The sequence below is a fragment of the Mus musculus genome, chromosome 14 (genome assembly GCF_000001635.26).
Source record: "Mus musculus strain C57BL/6J chromosome 14, GRCm38.p6 C57BL/6J".
NCBI lineage: Eukaryota > Metazoa > Chordata > Mammalia > Rodentia > Muridae > Mus > Mus musculus.
Window position 1 is genome coordinate 4882094 of NC_000080.6, and position 9833 is coordinate 4891926.

Below are 9833 nucleotides of genomic sequence, written 5' to 3' on the forward strand. Positions count from 1 at the left end.
AGACAAAGAGACAGACAGACAGAGACAGAGAGACAGAGAGACAGAGACAGAGCGACAGAGACAGAGAGACAGAGAGAGAGACAGAGACAGAGACAGAGAGACAGAGTGACAGAGAGAGACAGAGAGACAGAGAGGTGGTGCTAGCCCAGGGGAGCTTAGAAATAGTGACCATCTTTATTTCAGCTTCTAGAATGGTGGTTTTACCCGAAAGGCCTTCACATTCTTTTGAGAACATTTTCTGTACCACACATCACCACTTTTAAAATCTTTTTTAAACAGGAGGATCTTATAATGCTTCTGTAAGCATGGAGTTTCTGCTGCTTCCCAATTTTAATGTTTAGCATATCACGTGTTTAGAATGCACTGAAAGCCTCAGCTTTGTCAACCACGATGTCAGTGGTTCTTTCTCAACCTGTGGATCACAACCCCTGTACAGGATTCCCCGCATATCAGATATTTACATTAAGACTCATAACGGTAGCAAAATTACAGTTAAGAAGTAGCAATGGAAATAATTTTATGGTTCAGGTCATGAGGAACTGTATTAAAGAGTCACAATTATGAAGGATGAGAACCACTGCTCTGGCCAATCATATCTGACTCTGTCTGTTCCCAGAGCAAGGCAGGTGCTTTGTAAATGTGTGCCTGTGTCATTCTGCCCACTTTCTCCATTTCTCTCCCGGGTTTAATTCTGTGTACTGTTCTTTTTTTTTTTTTTTGTTCTACGCACTCTGTGTCAGGCTTTGTTTTGGTAAAGTATGGACAGGCGACTGTGATCTAAGAAGGTTATGTTGATCAGGCAAGACGTTCAGTAAGGGCACACCATGTGATCTCCCGGACATTCTCACAGCACTGCTGAGGGAGGAAGTAGATGTTCTCTTCACATCCACCATAACAACCCCAGAGGGTACCATGATGACACTCTCTCCTGTAAGGCCCATAGAGAAACTCAGATTTCAACTGAGTGACAGCTGCCACTCAGGGGATCCAAGTGAGACACTACTAGTTCTGGGTAACATAGGCACAAAGGTGCAAGTAGTTTTTATTCCTTTGGCTTTTTGAGGCAATGTCTCTCAAAGGCCTTGAACCCCTGATCCTTCCCACCCTTTCAAATGATTTCTAAAGACTGAATAAGTATCAGGGATTTTGAATTACCTTTTCCTTAAACTGGATTCTCTTGTAGAACTCGGGCTATGTTGTGTTTTATTTTGTTTTTCGTTTTCACTTCCACAGAGTTGAAATGTTTTGGGTTGAACAGGATGTTAGAATGCAAGGAAGTCTGTCAGTTCTTGGTGGCTTTAAAGATCGGAGGGAAATGATGAGACCCTTGTATAACAATGCTTGAAAGCATTTTTAGACGGTTTCACAATATGTTATTGTGAGATCAGTGTTGATAACATGAGCCTCTGAATAATTCTTTTTTTATTATAGTGTATGTGGGTTTCCCCTTTCCCTTCCCTCCTTCCATTTACCTCCATCTCTCCCTCCATCCATCCCTCCACCCCTCTCTCCCCCCTTTCTTTCCCTCCCTCCCTCCCTCCCTGCTTTCTTCCTTCCTTCCCTTTCTTACTTCTATGAGCTTGCATAAAGGAGGAATAGAGCCAGGAGAAAGAGTGGAGGATGCAAAGATAGGCGGTGATGTCACACCTCACATTTTCACTTCTGTTTATAAACTAGTATGTACATTATTCATGATGGTCTCTAGTTATATTTTTTATATTTTAATGTTCACAATTTTATTACAAACATCCTTAAAAAGGAGATACTAGTAGTATGAATGCCTATGAAGTTGGCCGTGTTACTACATGCAAGACATTAAAGAAACTACTAAGTATTTATGAACACTCAACATCAAAACTTTAAAAATCTAAGTATATAGTAGCCTCCAAAAAACCTCCAGCTTGCAGATGGTGGTGGAGTAACCATTACTGCATCACCAAGGAGGCAGGAGCAGGGGGATCTGTGTGAGTGTAAGCCTAGCTTGATGACAGAGAAACTGCTTCAAACAAACAAATGAACACATAAACAAACCCTGGGGGGAGGGGGAGCTACAGACTGTATTAAAAACTTCTTTCTCTACCACAGTACTAGGGATTGAACTCAGGACCTTGTGAATATTAAGTTAGCACTGCAAGCACCCACTACTGAGCTATATCCTGATAACATACAATAAAAAAATTCATACATGTATACAATGTATCTTAATTGTAGTCATTCCTTGTTCACTCCCTCTAGCATTACCACTATCACCTCCTGCCCCCAACAGGTCTCCCATACACTTGGAATCACCACCCTTCCCTCAACAAGTCTCCTGTATCCCTCCCAACTTCATGTTGTTTCATAAAATCACACACTAAGTCCCACTGGTGCTGCCTGTATTCGTGCATGCCTGCTGGGTCATACAAAGGGGTGTGGGAAACCTGCCAATGGCCACCTTTCTCAAAGGAAAGTGACTCTGTCCTTTAGCAGTTATCAGTTGCCATTAGCAACTCAGTAAGGGAAGGGCATGGGGTATTGAGAATCCCTCCCCCTCCACAATGGAAAGTTTAACACTCTGGATCTTGTGAAGGGCTTGCACAGGTAAACACAGCTGCTGTGAACGTGTGTGTGTAACAGCCATGGTGTGTTCAGAGGCCAGCCTCTCACAGTATTCTTCTCCATTCATCAGGTTTTTACACTCACTCTTTCCATAGCTTCTTCAATACTGTTTCCTGAGCCTTAAAGTAGGTAGGGATCCTATACAAAACAAAAAACTGTATGATATTTATAGAGAAGCCAGTGTTAACCTGTACTTAAGTTTCACATTTGTAATGAAATAGTAACCGGGCCTCCACAAATTCCATGGGAATCGCAGACTAACCATTTGGTTTTCCTCTGCCTCATTTCCTCCTCCTTCTCGTCCTCCTCATCCCCATTATCCTCATCATTGTCGTCGTCCTCCTCCTCCTCCTTCCCCCCTCCCTCCTCCCACTTCTTTTTCTCCTCCTTCCTCTTCTTCTCCTCCTCCAATTTCTTCTTATTCTCCTTGTCCCCCTCCCCTCCTCCTCCTCCTCCTCCTTCTTCTACATCATCCTTCTCTTCTTCCTCCTCCATCTTCTCCTCCTCCTTTTCCTCTTCCTCATCTTCCTCATCTATTCATTCTTCTTTGAGCCTCCTGGCCCACCAGGTCCCTTCTATCTTTCATCACCTCTGCACACTCAAGGTATGCAATATCCCGTAGCTCATACTTCCTTTAGTTCAGCTGCCTTCTCTTCACATGGTGGTCTATCTTGGGCTGTCTGCTCAGACCACATCTCACCCAATTTCCTTGCTACATTCCCAGTGGACAAGCCCTGGGATTCAATCATGATCTTTGGACAATATTCAGAATGAAGCAGGAAGAAAGCAAGCGGTAGTCTTTTGTGAGTATCTGAGTCTTCATTCTTCTTCCGTTCTTTTCTTATTGCCTTAAGAGGAACATAATTCTTCATCAGCTATCATAGCCTCAGAGCAAGCCTTGTCACTTGGAGCTGTATCTTCAGGTTTCACCTTTTCCTTTGTAGGCATGAAGGTCCTATCCAAGAACTCACCAAAGCTGGACTGGACCCAGGCATTTCTTTCTGTTCTCCTGGAAGTCTGCAGGAAGACAGCTCCTGGGCCTTTTCTTCCTCCAGCCAACCAAGTCTCCTTTACCCAAGGTGACCCTTGGCGTGCGGTGAGAAGGGTGGCTCTACCTGAGTGGGCTTTTTCCTGAGTCCAAACCAGATACTTCCTTCTCCATACTATTGTCAGCCAGCTTCACTTTTCATACTATTTTAAGCTTTAATTTTTTTTCTCTCCTTGTGGAGCAACAATTGTGGTAATAAAACCAGTAACCAACTCTTATCTCAGGTTAGTAATAAAGTTGTTGCCTACTATCTAGAAATGTACCTGCCTTTTCTTTTTTCTTTCCTTTTCTCTTTTCTTTTCTGTTCTTTTCTTTTCTTTTCCATTCCTTTCCTTTCCTTTCCTTTCATTTCCTGTTTGTTTCTTTTCTTTTCTGTAAAATGTGGCATTTTACAGGTTGGGATGTAGCACCGTTGGTGGAGTGTTTACCTAGCCAGTATATACAAAGCCCTTGTTTAAATTCCTAGCACTGTGTAGGTATGGTGACTCGTGTCTGTAATCTCAGAACTCTACAGGTAGAAATGTGGGAAGCAGAAATTCATCCTCAGCGTACAGTGAGCTTCAAGTTGGCCTGACCAAGAGGAACAAGGGGGGAAAAAGCTGATGTCTTTTCTCTCTCTCTCTCTCTCTCTCTCTCTCTCTCTCTCTCTCTCTCTCTCTCTCTCTCTATTTGTCCTAATTCTTTTGGTAGAGAGAAGGAAAGAGATGAACATGTATTGAGTTCCCTGGTATCTACCAAATTTGTATATTACTTGTTGGTTAATATTATAACAAACATTAAATTGTATTCAGAACCATATTTTGATTACTATCTTTGTGTGCTTTGGATCTCATGACAGTGATAGTTACCTGAGGTGCTTAACTACCATTTTTGTGACAGTAAACTATTCAATTTTACCCTCTCCCTCTACAACCCAATGCTGTGTAGTTTGTATGGTACATTTGTTGTTGGCTTGTTGTTATTGATGTTGTTTGTGTTGCTGAGGCTAGAGTCTGGGGCCTTGTACATGTTGGGCAGGCAAATGCTCCACCACTGTGCCTCCAGCCACTTTGCTGGAGGTTTTTGTAGCTGTAGATTGTAATGAAGAAGTTTTTCATCTTTTATATTTGAAAAAGATACCACGGCACAATACACAGCTACAACCGATGCACCAAGATAAATAACCAACCCAACAGAGCGACATTATGATGCAGTAGTTGTAAGAATCAATTTAAAAGATATATCACCTCATCCTTGGGTTTGCCTATGTTCTCATCTGTGAGATTTAAAATCTTTTGAAACATTGAATGAAGCCTCTCATCTATCATCTACTGCCAATAAATATCACATATTCACAGCTGGAGAAATGGACCAGCCGACATCCGGAATAGTCCTCCAGTCATTCAAGAAAGAGTTCCTGACTAAGGACAAATTGTTTCAACTGATTTCTTTCCTGAGGTTTGATTTTGCATTGTGTGTTCACTTTTAAAGCTGCTTGCTGATCTCTTCGTGGACCAGAGATGGAGGAAGTACTCCACTCTGTTTATTCTTTCACCACAAGATTAATTCAGGTCAATCTCAGCTCTCAGGTTTGTTCTTGTAGTGGTTTTGAAGGTTTCAAAGGAAAGGTTGCTGCATGGATTGCTATGAAGCTGTAGATGTTTGCAAGTGAGTTAGGGAGTGACTTCTACAAGCAGATCAGATTTGTGGCCCTGGTCTTCTGGCTGTTAGGGGAACACCACTTTGTCCACTGTTTCAAAGAATGTTCTGTTGAGAGCATTTGCTAAGGGGGTTCTGATGATGGCAACTTGCTGATGTCAGGGAACTCCAGGGACATGAACTCACTGAATCACTGCTTTCATTGGAAAAGAAACTTTTGGCCATAACAATTCTCTGCTGGCTAACTTAATGTCAACTTGGCACCAGCTGAAGTTATCTGAGAGGAGGGAACCTCAATGAAGAAAATGCCAACACAAAATCAGGCTGTTGGTACACCTATAGGACATTTTCTTAATTAGATTGATGGATGTGGGCCCAGCCCATTGTGGGTTGGGCCGTCACTTGCCTGGTGGTCCTAGGTTCTGTAAGAAATTAGGTTGAGCAAGCCATAAGGAGCAAGCCAGTAAGCAGCATTCCTCAGTGGCCTCTGCATCAGCTCCTGTCTCCAGATTTCTATACTGTTTGAGTTCCTGTCCAGATTCCTTCCATGATGAGCTGTGATGTGGAAGTATAAGTCAAATAAACTTTCCTTCCCAAGTTACTTTGGTTATAATATTGCCACAATAGCAGATCTAAGAAAGAAATTGCAATTAAAAAAAAGTCATTTAACATACCAACTAATAAATCTATTAGGATGTATGGTGGCACATGATAGCAAGTAGGACTCTAAATGTTAATTTCTATGATAAAGGTTTGTTATCCCTAAGCACCAAGGAAGTGCAAATCAACCACAGTGACATTCTGCCTCATACCCCATACCTGTGAGCACAGATATCAAAAACAGAGCAGAGAGATCAGGCCCTGCTGACAGCATACAGTAAAGGCATTATTCTGTGTCTCTGCCTTCCCTCTGGGGGTTAGGAATGCCACCAATGTGCCACTTGGGGAAGGCAAAACTCAGGGATATTAGGTTGTGTTTCTTCCTAGCCCCTGGAGTGCTGAGCCACATTGCTCAGGGAAGGCTGAAACAGTCTCAGGGGGCCCAGCCTGTGTTTCTCTGGCTGAAAACAGCAGGGTTGGGGGGAGGGGGAGTCCTGTGCACCAAGAATTTCCTGGGAACCATGATGAGTTGAAAATGGTGGTCCCAATCCTCTTGTGTACGCAGATACCACTGAGAACTTCAAGTAGTTGGGAACAGGAGCCAGTAGCCCTAGATGAACCCAGTGTGGGGAATTCAGCTTAGCTCCAGGTGAGTGCCAGGGCTATGGAGGGGCTAGAAGAGGGGTCCTCTACAGGAGACTTAACCACAGCTCTGTGTGTCTAAGCCTTCCCCCCCTGCCATCCCCATCCCCCCACAGCCCACTGTCTCCCACACCCTTCAGGTCCTTGATGAAGAAGACAATCCTTGCTTGTCTAAACTGTTTTATTCAGGGTAGATGAAAATGCACAAGTCTTACTCTGGGTGAACCAGAGATTGAATATCTTTCACAGAATTGGAGGGAAGCTCATTGGCTAATCACTTAGAGCCTAGCTAGATACCCCATCACAATAGAAAACTCTATGCAATGTCACCGGTTGTCATGGTCCTCTGGTGACACAGTCCACTGCCTCACAAAGGATAGCTGTGCGCACTCCAGGCAAGAATGTAAATTGTTGGAGCCACAGGCAAAACAACATGGAAGTTCCTCAAAAGAAATATAAAAAAGATGTAGCTTCCTCATGAGGTGTTTGAGATAATTGTCTCATAATGGCCTGTAGGCAATTCTGGGGGGCATTTTCTTGATTAAGGATTGATGTGGTAAGGCTAAGCCTACTGCAAAAAGTGGGTTGCCTTGGCAGGTGGTCCTGTGGTGTAAGGAAGCAGGCTGAACAAGCCATGAGGAGCAACCCTGTAAGCAGGGCTCCACCATGGCGTCCTGCACTGACTTTAGTTCATGATGGTCTATAACTGTAAGCTGAGAGAAACTCTTTCCTGCCTGTGGTAGTCACTGTTCTATTACTGTCATGAAATACTATAAACAAGGTAAGATACAATGAAGCTTTTAACTGAGGGCTTGCTTAGAGTTTCATAGAGTCCAAGGTCATCATGGTTGGAAGTATGGCCGCAGACAGGCAGGCCTAGTGCTAGAGCAACAGCTAAGAGCTAACTAACATCCTGATCTGCAGGGAGTAAGAGATTGACACTGATTCTGACTTGGTCCTTTGAAATGGGCTGAGAAAGAAATTACGGAAACAACACTGTTCACAAGAGTAAAATCCAATAGAAAATACCTTGGTGTGACTCTAATGAAGTAAAAGATCTGTATGATAAGAACTTCAAGTCTCTGAAGAAAGAAATTAAAGAAGATCTCAGAAGATGGAAAGATCTTCTATGCTCATGGATTGGCAGGATAAATATAGTAAAAATGGCTAATTTGTCAAATGCAATCTACAGATTCAATGCAATCTTCCTCAAAATTCCAACTCAATTCTTCAATGAATTAGAAAGGGCAATCTGCAAATTCATCTGGAATTACAAAAAACCTAGGATAGCAAAAACTGTTCTCCAGGATAAAAGAACCTCTGATGGAAATACATACAAAAGTTGACCAGATTTGGTACAAGCTTGTAATTCCAGCCCTCAGAAGGTTTTTTAAAAATTGTTGTTGTTATCCTGACCTAAAGCTGTACTACAGAGCATTGTGATCAAAAATTGCATGGTCTTGGTATAACGATAGACAAGTAGACCAATGGAATAGAATTGAATACACAGAAATGAACCCACACACCTATGGTCATTTGATCCTTGACAAGGGAGCCAAAACCATCCAGTGGAGAAAAGACAGCATTTTCAAAAAATGGTGCTGGCACTACTGGCAGTTAACATGTAGAAGAATGGGAATTGATCCATTCCTATCTTCTTGTACTAAGGGCAAATCTAAGTGGATCAAGGAATTCCACATTAAACCAGAGACCATGAAACTTATAGAGGAGAAAGTGGGGAAAAGCATAGAAGATATGGGCACAGGGGGGAAAGTTCCTGAATAGAACAGGAATGGCTTGTGCTGTAAGATTGAGAATTGACAAATGGGATCTCATGAAACTGCAAAGCTTCTGTAAAGCAAAAGACACCGTCAATAAGACAAAAAGGCCACCAACAAATTGGGAAAGGATCTTTACCTATCCTAAATCAGATAGGGGACTAATAACCAATATGTATAAAGAATACAAGAAGGTGGACTTCAGAAAATCCAATAACCCCATTAAAAAGTGGGTCTCAGCTAAACAAAGAATTGTCACCTGAGGAATACCGAATGGCAGAGAAGCACTTGAAAAATGTTCAGCATTCTTAATCATCAGGGAAATGCAAATCAAAACAACCTTGAGATTCTACTTCACACCAGTCAGAATGGCTAAGATCAAAAATTCTGGTGACAGCAGATGCTGGCAAGGATGTGGAGAAAGAGGAACACTCCTCCATTGTTGGTGGGATTGCAAGCTTTTAAAACCACTCTGGACATCAGTCTGGCAGTTCCTTAGAAAATTGGACATAGTACTCTTGGAGGATCCCAGAATACCACTCCTGGGCATATATCCAGAAGATGTTCCAACTGGTAAGAAGGACACATGCTCCACTCTGTTCATAGCAGCCTTATTTATTATAGCCAGAAGCTGGAAATAACCCAGATGCCCCTCAACAGTGGAATGGATACAGAAAATGTGGTACATTTACCCAATGGAGTACTACTCAGCTATTAAAAAGAATGAATTTATGAAATTCCTAGGCAAACAGATGGACCTGGAGGACATCATACTGAGTGAGGTAACACATTCACAAAGGAACTCACACAATATGTACTCACTGGTAAGTGGATATTAGCCCAGAAACTTAGAATACCCAAGATATAAGATACAATTTCCTAAACACATGAAACTCAAGAAAAATGAAGACTGAAGTGTGGACACTATGCCCCTCCTTAGAAGTGGGAACAAAACACCCATGGAAGGAGTTACAGAGACAAAGTTTGGAGCTGAGATGAAAGGATGGTCCATGTAGAGACTGCCATATCCAGGGATCCACCCCATAATCAGCATCCAAACGCTGACACCATTGCATACACTAGCAAGATTTTATCGAAAGGACCCAGATGTAGCTGTCTCTTGTGAGACTATGCCGGGGCCTAGCAAACACAGAAGTGGATGCTCACAGTCAGCTAATGGATGGATCACAGGGCTCCCAATGGAGGAGCTAGAGAAAGTACCCAAGGAGCTAAAGGGATCTGCAACCCTATAGGTGGAACAACATTATGAACTAACCAGTACCCCGAAGCTCTTGACTCTAGCTGCATATGTATCAAAAGATGACCTAGTCGGCCATCACTAGAAAAAGAGGCCCTTTGGACAGGCAAACTTTATATGCCCCAGTACAGGGGAACGCCAGGGCCAAAAAGGGGGAGTGGGTGGGTAGGGGAGTGGGGGCTGGTGGGCATGGGGGACTTTTAGTATAACATTGGAAATGTAAATGAGCTAAATACCTAATAAAAATGGAAAAAAAGAGAAAATATTATCC

General features: G+C 42.6%; 1 protein-coding gene across 4 annotated transcripts in view; it reads right to left on the reverse strand.

Annotated features, from left to right (window-relative positions):
- Gm26650 (predicted gene, 26650) overlaps positions 1–9833 on the reverse strand; it is a 180548-nt gene that overhangs the window by 132194 nt on the left and 38521 nt on the right. The window contains exon 3 of one of the 4 annotated variants that reach the window (XR_003950942.1): positions 6939–6969. The exons of the other annotated variants lie outside the window; for them this stretch is intronic. The gene's annotated coding sequence lies outside the window, so the exon portion shown is untranslated. Of the gene's footprint in view, positions 1–6938; positions 6970–9833 lie in introns of those variants that run through there. 4 annotated transcript variants of the gene reach the window in all.